The sequence below is a fragment of the Strongylocentrotus purpuratus genome, unplaced genomic scaffold (assembly GCF_000002235.5).
Source record: "Strongylocentrotus purpuratus isolate Spur 01 unplaced genomic scaffold, Spur_5.0 spur5_scaffold_15, whole genome shotgun sequence".
NCBI classification, from domain to species: domain Eukaryota; kingdom Metazoa; phylum Echinodermata; class Echinoidea; order Camarodonta; family Strongylocentrotidae; genus Strongylocentrotus; species Strongylocentrotus purpuratus.
The window spans coordinates 463286-476867 of NW_022145600.1; the positions used below are offsets into that span (position 1 = coordinate 463286).

General features: G+C 36.6%; 1 long non-coding RNA gene and 3 other non-coding genes across 4 annotated transcripts; all 4 read left to right on the top strand.

Moving 5' to 3' along the window:
* Positions 1 to 2810: 2810 nt before the first annotated feature.
* LOC115923951 lies at positions 2811 to 11526 on the top strand. Its single transcript, XR_004064086.1, has 2 exons — positions 2811 to 3198; positions 9003 to 11526. It is a non-coding gene; the product is annotated as an uncharacterized LOC115923951 (long non-coding RNA).
* On the top strand, positions 4917 to 4987 carry Mir2001 (microRNA mir-2001). Its single transcript, NR_036416.1, has one exon. It is a non-coding gene; the product is annotated as a microRNA mir-2001 (primary transcript).
* Positions 11527 to 12102: 576 nt separating the features above from the next.
* On the top strand, positions 12103 to 12203 carry Mir252b (microRNA mir-252b). The gene has a single exon (NR_036412.1). It is a non-coding gene; the product is annotated as a microRNA mir-252b (primary transcript).
* Positions 12204 to 13481: 1278 nt separating this feature from the next.
* Positions 13482 to 13582, top strand: Mir252a (microRNA mir-252a). Its single transcript, NR_036411.1, has one exon. It is a non-coding gene; the product is annotated as a microRNA mir-252a (primary transcript).

The window sequence follows — 13582 nt, forward strand, 5'->3', positions numbered from 1 at the left end:
GATTGTTCCCTTAATATTTCATTCAAAGTTGTGGTTATAATTAGATACGTAACAATAGCAAAAGTTTATTGCACACAAAATAATGCAGGGGATGTTCAAACTACATGTATACCTATGTTAATGATTAGTGTGACCCTGGCTGAGATTAAAGTGACTCGGTAACATTGCCTCAGATTCTGAAACAAAATCCTGGATTTAGCTCATGCTGCAATCATAATTATAAACATTTAGGCCAGTCAGGAATCCCATGACTTTTACAAGCAGATCACTTGTCTGATTAACAAGATATTTATGATTGAAAATCGAAATTTTATTTTTCCTTTTCCTAACGGTTTTTATAAGACTACAGTCCATTGGGGAAAATGAATATGGTAAAACCGGTCACTCAAAGATTTTTACTTTTTGAGGCACTTCATGATCATTTTGAAGCGCAATTTGTTAAGGGCTTCAATATTACACCATATCACAGACACTGATAACACGTAGAGCTATGCATCTCAGATATAACATTGTTAAATGATGCCTTTAAGGTAAGCCGCCATAAAGCATTGAGTACATCCTGGGAATGAATATCAGGTGCCCACTATCTCATCCGAGTTGACAGTGGAAAATGTAGATTTCATCTTTCCAAAAAAATACTATATAGTGCTATGGCTGGATTCTAACCATATAGTTGATTGACAATTTGGCTACGTATAAACTAGACCAACATGCTCCTAACCATCATGCATACTATTTCTGCTGTGCAGAATAATGAGATGTTGATGGTTTTATAATGTGATTTAATCTTAAATTAAGTCAGGGCTACATATAGACAGAAATAACCGTCTGGTATGGGGGATTCTTCAATAAAACTGACGTTTGTCAACCTTCCCCACAATTATATAGAGGCGGTAAGTGGAGCCAGGTGTAATCTCACTTGGAACAAACGTCGATATCAGACATTGAAGATTTTGGTCTAGACTGTATAAATACATAATGTGCTACAATTATTGTAATTCGTTTGATTGAACTTCAACATTTACAATCATGATAGATACACTGTGAAAATTAAAATGTTAAACATTTAAAAGGGCTCGCCGAGGGGTGACCAATTTTCAAAATGGTACATTAACACTTTGAACACGCTGGATCCAATACTATAAAGGTTGAATGTAAGAAAAATTGATCTGACATTTTGAAACAGTGCTCACTCCTCCGCCCCTTTAAATTGTGATTTTAACATTTTAGCTTTTAGAGTGAACATATAAATTTGATACGGTAACATCGATGGAGAAGTTCATACACATGCATATCATCAGGGAATATAATATCGAAGAATAAACAGTTTCATTTTTATTTTTCAAATGTTTAGTGGAATTGAATGAAAAGTTTTTCATTAATTCAGCTTATGGAACAACAGTTGACAAGAAACCGCTGTCTCTGCCAACTAGTGTGATGAGTATTACCAATCATGGGGAATATTCTGATGAAGAACACCAGATGTTGTGGTAAATAGCGACTAATTTCTAACGCCATGGGGTGGAGACAGTGATAATGTCATACAGGAGGGGTTTATGGTGGTGGTGGTAGTATTTGTGGTGGTGGTGGGGGGGGGTGGTGGTGGTCTTGGTGTTGGTAGAATACACGTATGGGTGTTTATTATGTCAGTTAATGAACTATAATCCTTACCATCAACCATACACTGAAGTCTATTAATACCACCAATCTTCTTGATGACAATACAAAGATAATGACATTATCTCCCAAGGGATGTGATAAAGGTAAGAGGATATATGAGGGTATAAAGGAATAAAGTTATATCCAAAATCTTGCCAAATACCATTTACAAACTTTATAATTTGTTGTCGTCAAATACCTTTAAAAAAAAAGATTTTTCTGTCCAATTTCATACGACTTGTCAAAATTTTAAAATGTTGGATAATTTTGCTTTGAGATAGAGATTATTATAATAATGGGGTTTCATAATCTATGGGAACTGTTCAGCAGGAATTTTTTATTTTGTTGTTGTTGATAGAATGGAGTGACAGAATAGTTATAAGGGGATCTTGGTAAGCATTTGTCTTTCTTATTCTAGATGGGTCAACAGAGGTTGAATTACTAGTTCTTGAGGTGGATAATGAGAGTTCGTTTGGGCTCATATATAAAAGCCCTTTAAGCTTATTATATACATACATGTACGTCTAAACGTTTTTTTATTTATTTTTACTTTGCAAGTTTTTTAGTTTGTGTCAACCTTAAACTCAGACGATGACTTTATTATTCCTTACATTTATATTTAGAAAACGATATAAACGTGTAAAGCATTGCAGCTAGCGCCAGCTGACTGAAAGAAGTCATTTACTTTCACTCTGAAACATGGTCAGTAATTGCAGATGAGAATGTAATAGCCGGTATCCATCACAAAATCGACAGTTATTGTTTAAAAACAAAAACATATAACTTTAATTAAAATATGTAATCACAAGATCACCGTCACACGACAGGTTGCATATTGCATAGACACAGTAAAGCTATTCAGGCAAAGGTATATGGTCAATAACCCTCCAGGTATAGCTTGAGGATGAAAACTATTTCATAGCTAGAGTCACAGTTCTCACATTAAAACAATCGAAGTACATTCTGGAAATGTAAATGTTACATAATGTTTATTAATGATGTCAACTCTGATCGATATCACCCTCACATGTTTTAAAGTCGGATATGAAAGTTCCATGCATCTAGGCAGTATACACTACTGTCCAGGATCCAGTATAAATGTGTTATTTAAAGGAGGGGTTCATTAAGTGTATTAGAATGCGAGGGAATAAATCCGCGGGTCTTTGCCAGGAAATTTTATCACAAAATGGCGGGAAGGATGCTGGTACCCTTTCCTCTGAATTCTCTTATAAATTCAAGCTCTTACATACTTGAAGACCACATGTATCGTCTTCAAGTGTCTGAAGGACCTCCTCTATGGACTCGTTAGCTCTGGGCTTCCCTTTCTGCTAATTTGAAACTAGCCGTTTAAACCAAAACCGAACAAATTATATATTGCCATATATCTGTTGAAATCTATGCACTCAGGAGGGGGCAAGTTTGACATACATAATAGACTAAGGATATGCCAACTTGAAATGGAGGAAGAAAGAATACGTGAGAATATCGCAAGCTTCATTCATTGATTGGAACCAAGCCTCGTGGTGACTGACATTCACGGTAAGTAAGGATGGTCTTATTACTCTAAAGGGGATGGTTTAGACTGAGTTAAATAACGTTTAGTTCGAGTGAACATTTCTTGAAGTTCTGCATGATCCACATTTATTCATAGTAATGTGGCCATAAATGTGTAATTGATATTACCTAGTACATATGGGTATAGTAACGCTGTAGCATTAGAAGCATGGTAGGTGGATGTTTCGTGTAATAGTATATTTGTAAAGAGCTTAGAGACATTTGTATTAAGCGCTATATAAAAATTAAATATTATTATTATTATCATTATTCGTGACGAGCATTAGAAATCACCTTTCTTGTAATAATTGAGCGCAATTATATAGAATGTCATTCGTTTATATTGCGGAGATGAGGTGTTTATATTCCTGACCCACGTTGATGTTTATTGGCAGTGTATTCCATTGTGCAGCCAACATCAAATTCTGTAGAACTAAGTACTATTTTTTTTTTTTTGGGGGGGGGGGGGGGGGGCTCAACGGGGATGTGGAGTAAAAACTCATTTTGTTTTTTCTCAAAATCCTCCCCCATCCCTTGAGAAAAAAATAACAAATTAATTCATGTACTTAGTTCCCATTTCCATTTTTTTTAAAGGTAAAATTGACGCTACCCTCGTTTTAAAAACCTGTTTTCCCCCATTTGTTAACACCTGAAACACAGATAAAGGGTGTCTTTAAAATTATAAAACGCCCAAAACACCCCCCTCGATATGCCGACGCAAACATTACATACATGAATGGTTAAAATCCCGCCCCCCCCCCCCCCCACACACAGTGTTATTCAGGGTACGCATATGCATGTTCCCTCATTTTGAAAACACCCCCATAAGTCCGGTGTGTAAAGTCAATACGGGCCGGATTTTTGTGTACTACAAGCCGGACTTTGGTGCCTGAAAAGTACGCATGGTATCCCTCCGTTCACTGAGTAGGGGGGGGGGGGGGGGGCGGGGTTAAAATACATGTGTATAAACGTATCGATGCTCCATTAGTTTGTACCACTGATCTGAACCGGATCATGAACAGTGTCTGGAGGTGGCGCTATTTTAACGAGCTCCTATTGACGATCGTAAATACATTTAGCTAGTCATAAGGACCGCTAGTCATATTAAGGACCATCATTCATAACGTGTAACTTCACGTATGCCTATGTGAAAGACCGCTATTCATTACGTGAGGTGAGGTTCGCTATTCATAATTCACATTGGGGGGTCATTACTTATACAAGACCGCTATTCATAATACGAAATCGGAGTCGCTATTCATAAAGATAGGAAAGGGCACTACTACTCATAAGGACTGCTATTCATGATACGAAATGAGAGTCGCTTTTCAAGTTCTATTCGCTATTCATTCTTCTCCTAATATGAATAGCGACCCTCTTCTCGTATTATGAATAGGGACCCCTATGAATATAGACCCGATTTTATATTATGAATAGGGACCCTTTTATCATATTATGAATAGCGGTCCTTACGAATAGCGAGCGGACCCCGTAAATAGACAGTGTAGTAGTAACTTCACACAGGAAATAATCGCACGAATCTGTGAGTCCCATGGACTATATATTTAGTTCCAAATGATTTGTAATGGTTGGAGGAGAAGAAGAAGGCGGAGAAGAAAGTGAAGGAGTAGAAGAGGAGGAGGAGGAGGAAGATAGAACAAGAAGGAAAAAAAAGGCAAATATTCAACATACATCACGTGATCTTGTCAATGTGACCGATATAATGGGCATGAATAATCATGATCAATGTCCAGTATAGCGGTGACAATGAGATGGTCATGTGGTCATCAGACAAACAATGCTGACTACGTCACCATCACCATGGATACCAACATCATCATTTCCTATGCTCCTACCGAGACGGGATAGTGCCAACTTTGGACTTTAATTGGATGAAAAACTATTCAAAATCAGCAGCAGTGGCAGCAGCAGAATGAAAATAGTCGTGGTCGAAGTAGTACTAGTAAAGTAGTAGTAGAAGTAGTAGTAGTAGTAGTAGTAGTAGGAGTAGTAGTAGTAGTAGTATTAGTAGTAGTAGTAGTAGGAGTAGTAGTAGTAGGAGTAGTAGTAGTAGTAGTAGTAGTATTTCTAGTACATTTAGTAGCAGTACTCGTCGTCGTCGTAGTAGTAAAGTAGTAGTAGAAGAAGCAGTACTCGTACATATATTAGTAGTCAGTGGCGGATCCAGCCGGCGGGAAGAGGGGGGGGGGGGGGCCCAATCCGTGAGAAAATATAAGTTGCGACTCGGCCGTCGGTGAATAAGCGGGGGGAGGGGGGGGGGGGGGGTTAGGAGGCACTTTTTTTTGGTCCAATTTTTCAGGAAATATTTTGCGCCGGTGAATAAGTGGGGGGGGGGGGGTGGCGTGAGACCACTATTATTTTTTGGGGGACCTAATTCGTGAGATTTTTTTATTTTTATTATTATTTTGTTGTTGTTGACCCGTCAGCCCCCCCCCCCCCCGTGGATCCACGCCTGCAGAGGATCCAGTCGGCGTCAAGGGGGGGGGGGTAGCCAAAATCTTAATACAAAATTTAGTGCCGTCTCAGCCGGCCGGCGAATAAGCGGGGGGGGGGGGGAGGGCGCTTTTGTTTTTTGTTTTATAAAGGTTAACTTTACGTTATTATCCTATTTTTTTATCGTTTTGGGGGGCTGGGGGGGGGGGGGGGGGGGGGGGGGGGGGGGAGCCGGGCCGGTAAAATCGCTACGTGGATCCGCCCCTGGTAGTAGTAGTAGTAGTAGTAGTAGTAGTAGTAGTAGGTAGTAGTAGTAGTAGTAGTAGTGGTGGTGGTGATATTAGTAGAAGTTGTAGTAGTAGTAGTGGTACGCTAATTGTTGCCCATAAAGTTTTAGTAATTTTCTTCTCTTATCTCTTTTCATGAAACATTTGTGACAAAACTAGTTTATTCCTGAAAGACAAGGTTTATACCTATTCAAACCTTAATTTGTTACTCTCTATATGAATCTTTAAATTGATCAAAACAATTCCTGATAGATAAAGTTCATAATACAAGATTTATCTATCAAGAATATACCATACTTTCATTCCATGAAAAGAGATAACAGATAAAAAAAAATATTCCAGCTTCAAAGGGAACTTTGTAATAGTAAAGTGGTTGTAGTCTCTTCGCGTATACTGTAGATCAAGGTCAGGGGTCGTGGGAGGGTGGTTATATCAGCTTCTTCTTCACGTTGCTTTTTCCTCTTCCTTTCTTTTTTCTTTCATTCTTTCTTTGTTATTTGCTTACTTTCTTTCATCCTTTCCCTTTTCTCTATCAAGTTGATGTAGACGTTGTTTTAGTTTTAGCGGCGCGTATCATTAAGTTGATGTGTTTATATCTTATCTAGCATATTTTGAGGAAAAAGAATGTTTCAATATTATACAGGGTCAAACAACATCGCGAGCAAAATTTAGAAGAAAAAAAGGTGGAAAGGTAATATTTTTAAACTTTAATCCCCAATGGAATATTTTGCCCATAATTTATTTTGTTATGATTAGGGAAAAGGTGATGCCCTCATCTTCAAACAAAGGTTAGCCAAGCTGTGGTCAATGTTAGGTGTGGGATGGGTGGGGGGGGGGGGGGGGAGGGTGGAAGGCACAAAGAGAACTTTCTCGATTGAAAGGGTACCTGCAAGGAACAGCAGTATTTGAATTAATCTACAAAACTGCACTTTCTTTAGAAACAAAACACACAACGTGATGGTATTACAAAGAATTTAAAAACAAACAACTGAAACAAAGAAGGTACCCTCCATTATCATCAAGGGGGATGTTTATCGTGTTAAGAGGACTTGAGGCAGAGGAAAGTTAAGATAAGAAATTTTGCTGGGTACTTTCTCCATTAAAGTCTGTTTTATTGCTAGAGAGACATTTTATTGATTTTCAAAAATGTGACGACATGCCTCTGCCGCCCCCGTCAATGAGTAATGGTGCATTAAACAAAATAATCAGCTGATTGAAAAAAAATGTCGTCATAAACTAAAATCTATTGTTTCTAATTCAAGTTCAGATGTGATGCTATGATTTTTGTGTTTTAATATCTGTCAAATCGTGCACCAATGGATGTTTACAAGCTATTTTAAAACAATGGAACTCGATGGAGAGTGAGCTTTCGAGAGAATAGTAATTTATTCGCCACAGATGATGGAAGACAAGCAACATTATAGTCAACTGGTGAAATATTTATAGAAAAATAGATTAGTGATACATTAAATCTTTGCAGCAGCGAACCAATTTGATATGCCTATTTGGGATTCTCATTACAGGGACTGCGAATGTGAACAGATGTCTACAAGTATCTGTTGATACCTGAACTGACTATTGTTTGCAATTGCACAATAATATACAACAAATAATATGTAAGACAAATAGCTGTATCACAGGCACAACTAGCTATACTAAGCACCGACAGGGAGCCATAGCCCCTGTTTGGTCTGACGATAGAAAACACAAATATGAAGAAAAAAAGGAGTCAGTCGCCCCACTTGCTCCACTCGCTCTAAAATAAAATCAAGCAGTTTGCTGACCCCATCTGTACCATTTCTTCAAAATATTGGCTAAGCCATTGAGCGGCTCTTATATGAGCTTATTTGATCCTACTTCTTTTATTATATCGTACATGTGCCAATTATTCATATTTCAATCTTAAATTTGAAATAGTTCTTCCATGTCATTGGCATACTAAAAAAGGAATGACAAAAACATGACACAATGCCGGAAGGACAGGCTCTGGAACCATATACCATGCATCAGTCACGCGCGCGGAAGTAGAAATAATTTGATATCATTGAATATTGTATAATCCCCTTCACTTAGACAATTCCAATTGGAGATCAAAGTACAAATAAAATGGCTTAATTTACTTCACTATCTCTTTAGTCAATTTCAACTAAAGAATTAGATGACTTTCCATTTGATATTCCTTGTTTTTTCGACTGCGTATACCTCAAACTCTTCAGCTATGGGTTACAAATATTCTTCAGGAAGGCAGAAAGTAGCACTCGTCTTTAAAACACTTTAGTAGGCCCTGCATAATTATAGTGGTGAAAAGCTTGCCGAAACCGGTCTACATCCTGGATGAACATTGACAAACACACAGTCACATTCATGAATAACTTCATGTGATAATATGAAACAGATGTTGTTTTTCATAACGTGTGATGTAGAGATGAAAGTTTGTATGCAGTATAATACTAATAATCTTGGATACCATGTTTTGTATATTTTTGTATTTGGTTCCATAAAACGGTACATATATACCTCGCTATTGTCATAACTATATCTGTATTTTGCCCTCTATTCTACTCAGAAGTAAATGTTTGAACTCAGGATGAAATATTCAGATATCATCATAATCAAATCACCTCATGAATCTCTGTAAACAATAGCTATTGAATGCAAATAGTATATTTTCTTCGACATAATATAATTGTAATATTTTAGGCTGAAGATATGTAGCCTTTGTGCTCCATATTTTTTCAGTTCATAATGCTATAATTATATATACATATATACATGTATATATATATATATATTCATTGAATAAGCATAATGCCTGTAGAGCAGCTCTTTTTAAGCATAGATACGGTTGCTGTAAAAATCATACCCGCATAATTATGTCTACAAACAAGATTGGATTACGGTACCTACCATACGGCGTCTAAAATTACAAGGCTGTTAACAATTTGCATAAAATGATAGGGAGAAACAAGCGCCAAAGGATATCTGCATATATCGTCACATGTTCGTATGTTAAACTGTTCTTTGTTGGTCTGGTTTGGACTGCTATAGGAGGGACGTTATTTGATGTCGTGCCATTCTGCAATGGACATCATTCTAACGAGGATGGGTGGAGAGCAGGAAACGGACCTTTTGGAGTCTGGTCTTGGGGTCGATCTAATAGAATTCCTGGTCCTGATCCTGGTCCTGGTATACTGCATCATATTATGAGGCAAAAGCCATTCGGATTTCTGAAGCGAAGGTGTGACTGAACAGAAAAACCTTCTGAAGATTCGTATTGAAACTTTCCAGCAAAGAAAACAGGTACGAATTACAGGAAGCATTGTGGTGATTATTTTACAAGGACACTGTAAGTATACTTGCCCTGTCGATAATTATGTCTGTCTGTCCACCCGGCTGTCCGTCTGTCCGTCCCCTATTCCCTCTTATCAGGGGCGTCGACTCTGGAGTATAGATGATTAGTTATGTAGCACCCATTGACATAGAGATTTGATTTGAACCTATTGTGAGGGATTTGTCTGTCCTAAAGCCTCGACATGGCTTGGCTCTCATGTCTTTATACGATCTAAACCACCATTTATTACCAAAATTAATTTCACATACAACAACGAATATATGCAGATGTATTTTTTATAATACATATTTAGGTAAAAGGAACTAACAAAATAGCACAATGCCGGTTGTGGTTAGTTCCATTCAAAATAATTACTTCATTCTGAAACTTTTTTTAACTTAAAATTTATATCGCTATTCACAATTTACAAAGTTCTCATTATGAAGGAAAAAAAACACATAAGGTTTTGGCGGGAGAAAATGTATGTCTATAGGACAATTGAAACTGAGATGTGATAACGTAACGAATTAGGTAGAAACATTAGAAAAAGAAAGGAACCTCAGCTTTAGGAAGATATGAAGTAAAGTATATTGCCAAGGAACGGTTCACTTCACATTGTACAAAGATGATAGTCCTTTTGTTGAACTAAACTATGACTCAGAATCTATACGAAGAATGAGTCGTTGTAGGATGATACATGGTTAAAGCGCGAATGATTAACGGTGTGTGGATAATTATTTTGTACCAAATTCTATTCTTTCACATACTTCAAATACTTACTTATTGGATAAATAAAGTGCACGCAAATGCTTATCAATGTTAACATTGCATGTAAATTATGTGAAAGAACCGTAATTCGCGAAAAAAAAATCTATTCAAGTATTGGAGACGCAATAATAACAAGTCATGAACATTTTGATGCACAAGAACACAACTTTTACTACGTTTGCAAATAAAGACACATTTTTTAAAATTTCTAAATATATAATGGCAACCTCTCTAATACCTTATTCAATTGAATATTACATAAATTGTGACCCGATTTCGTTAACAGGCTATAACGACTTCCGCCCATTTCAATTGGCTTTACATCATAGGCTTGAACACACCTCCTGGTTCAGGGTGTTATATTGGCGGCCTAGATAAGTTTTCAAACTGTATACATTGAATTGATCAGAACGTGTTCGACTGTGTGTTTAGACTATTTCAAAATGCAGAATCTGAAATGTATTTTTTTTCATGAGCTTCTTAATATATCATGGGTAAAGATGTATCAAATTCGTTATATTTTTCTGACAGCACCCCATAGCAAATATTTCGGTGAATTGGAAAAGGTTGCTTATACTGTATCAACTTACAGTAGACAAAAGTACAAAGCTGCTACACCAAGTGCCTGTAAAATTAAAATTAAAATAATTTGTAAATGTCTCAGCTGAGAGAAAGCCACATTTGTTCATATGCTCTCTTTTGCCCTGACACAATAAGAATGTAATTATGGGAACAAATAGTTAAAATAAATCAGTGTACCCTAAAACATTAGACCCAGAAAAATAGCAAACATATTTTCACAAAAGCAGATACGACGCTGTACTGAAAAAAAATTGAGGAATAAAGAAAGAAACATACTCTCCCCTATAGAGTGATAAATCTTCCCGATACTGATATCAGAGAACAATAGTCGTCGTGGTAAAGTTGCTGGTAGCTGTACAAAATGGCGATTGGGGTCGAGTTATCTACTAAGATATTAAAGATGGTGTGTTTAACGTTCCCAATCTTTCTTTTTAATTAATCACTTCGCGTTTGGCTAAAAACAGTATATCTGGAAAGTAAATCGCTTTTTGCTATTATACCAGCAGAGGGTAAAAAAGCTAGATTTAAAGCATGAAGCTTCTCTTTTTCATCATTTTGGTTGCGTCATCTTATGCTGACACGTGGATTGAATAGTAGATTATAGCAGATGAGAAAGAAAAAACATTTATATAAAACATAAATGATGATTTACAAAAAAGAAGATTTAAACAATATTTTGTAAAGGAATATATATATATAGATGTATTCAACTCTTTGTGACGAACGATTATTGAAAAGACAGTATTGTTTTAATTCACATTGCCGAAAGTATCTATGAATGAGAGAAAAGGACACTCCAATTAACACGAATAGAAACTTTATTAAGGCTCATAATACAAGCTTGACGGTGAAAACTGATCATTGCCGCATAATAAAGGGAAAAAGAAAAAATAGACAGATAGATAAAGGCATATAGATGGACAGACCGAGAGACAAGGATTATATTCATAGATATATAGATAGATATGTAGATGGGAAAGAGGGGAGAGAGAGAGAGAGAGAGAGAGAGAGAGAGAGAGAGAAGGGGGGGGGGGAATAAATCGAGAGGTATATAGGATGATAAAAATAGATATTAAGACAGGGAAAATTGCAAATAGTAGAAAAATATATTTGTTATTGTTACGTCTTAGGTTATCTATAAATCCTTATAAAGTTTCCTAACAGTCAGAGTCATTTGTTACGCTTTATAATGTTTACCCCTTTTGTATTTTCTTGTCCATTTTTTTTCCAGATAATCATATAGGCCTACATCAATTGAAAATGTTGTTAACATTTCTTTTAAACATTAAATTTCTTAACATTTTAGATATTTGTTTATTGATGTGTTTGCTGGCTCATAGTTTATTCAACTCCAGATTGATTGCTCTGAATTGAAAATAACCTTGGAGATAACTTTATTCTGTATTGCTTTTTTGTCTCTTGAAATCGCATCATCTGAAACTGCCCCAGATATTCACACGTCTTCATCTTGAGTCCACGTTGCCGATCTAAGTAGTAGTGCCGCAGGTACTGATTTTTAAGTGATACCTGTACACGGCTACTTACATTGGCAACGAGCTGGAAAATCAACTCTTCGTCTCTCCACCAGAGTAACACTCATTCATTGTACAATTAATTTACCATTTCAGGTGTAAAAGTAATGCAAATAGATGATCAATATGGCTGTTGAACACAAAGTGATATGAATCAACGACAGCGGTCCATGTATACATGAAAGATATAATTATATGCCGAGTTAATTATTATTAATATACAAAGACCCGCCGCAATTCAAATTGAACTTTTGTAAATACTGCAATTTTCCGAAATTAATGAATGTCTGAATTTCGTTTTGTAACAATTCATTTTACAAGGGACATGTTTAACTTTGCATCTCGACTTAACCCGTGCTATGTTGCCATGGTTACAGTTATTAAAATCAACCAGCAAGAATCATAGTCATGCCATCAACTAGAAATTAAAATATTCACGTTATCAGTTTTACCGCATTTTTCTCGAGCTTATCATTGCGCTCGGATAATTCAATTTCCAATAGGGTGACAAAAGTAAAAAAGCATTTATCAGCAATGCAAATAAAACGTTGGTTGAAAAGGAATCATATATCCCTTAATGCCATTTAGCGCACAGCTGTGATTGGTCGCATAATAGATACCCTCTTATTTAAAACAAATAATATGATATGCGGTTGCGCATAATTGGTAACCGCGCATATTGGTAGGCCTATCGTACTCAAAGAAAGATAAGTGCATGGAAAGACGAGTTATATATTATACGGTATAGTCACTTAGCTAGGACACGCAACAAGACTACTGACTCGCTATCAATCCGGCTTTATCTAATTTGTATTAGTTTATCTTCATTTCAGTACATGTTGATAGAACATAAATTTATGATACTGATGAGTGCTAGAATATTCAAATTTCTAAATTATTGAATTCGAATTATGAAGGGGATGCATATATTGCCATGAATATTGGTTTGTCTAAACAGTGGAGACACGGTGATTTTTAAAAACAGTTATCAATAATTGTAGCTCGTTATTACAGCGAAACAAAGACTGCCCAAAGGAGACAAGAAAAGTGGTCTTCGTAGTCATAGTTCATTTCGTACATGATTCAATGAGAAACGATGTTCAAGAGAAACGAAAAGGACTACCATGGTGTTTATAGACAGGTGGTCACTAACTAGCAGGTATTACTGTATTGGGAAGTTTTGTGAAACATGACGCAGGTAGAATAAAAGATGCTGATGGACTCGACAGAAAAGGTAAAGGTCATGCCCTCGATGATCACGACGATGACCACGACGATGACCAGGATGCCGTTGAGGAAGATGACGTCGCTAAACACGTGACTATGTTCCGTCCTAAGTACTAGTGCCGTAGGTTAACTGAGAAGGAAAGTGAAGCTAGACTATAGCTTCTCAGACCTGTAGTACTAGTACTTAA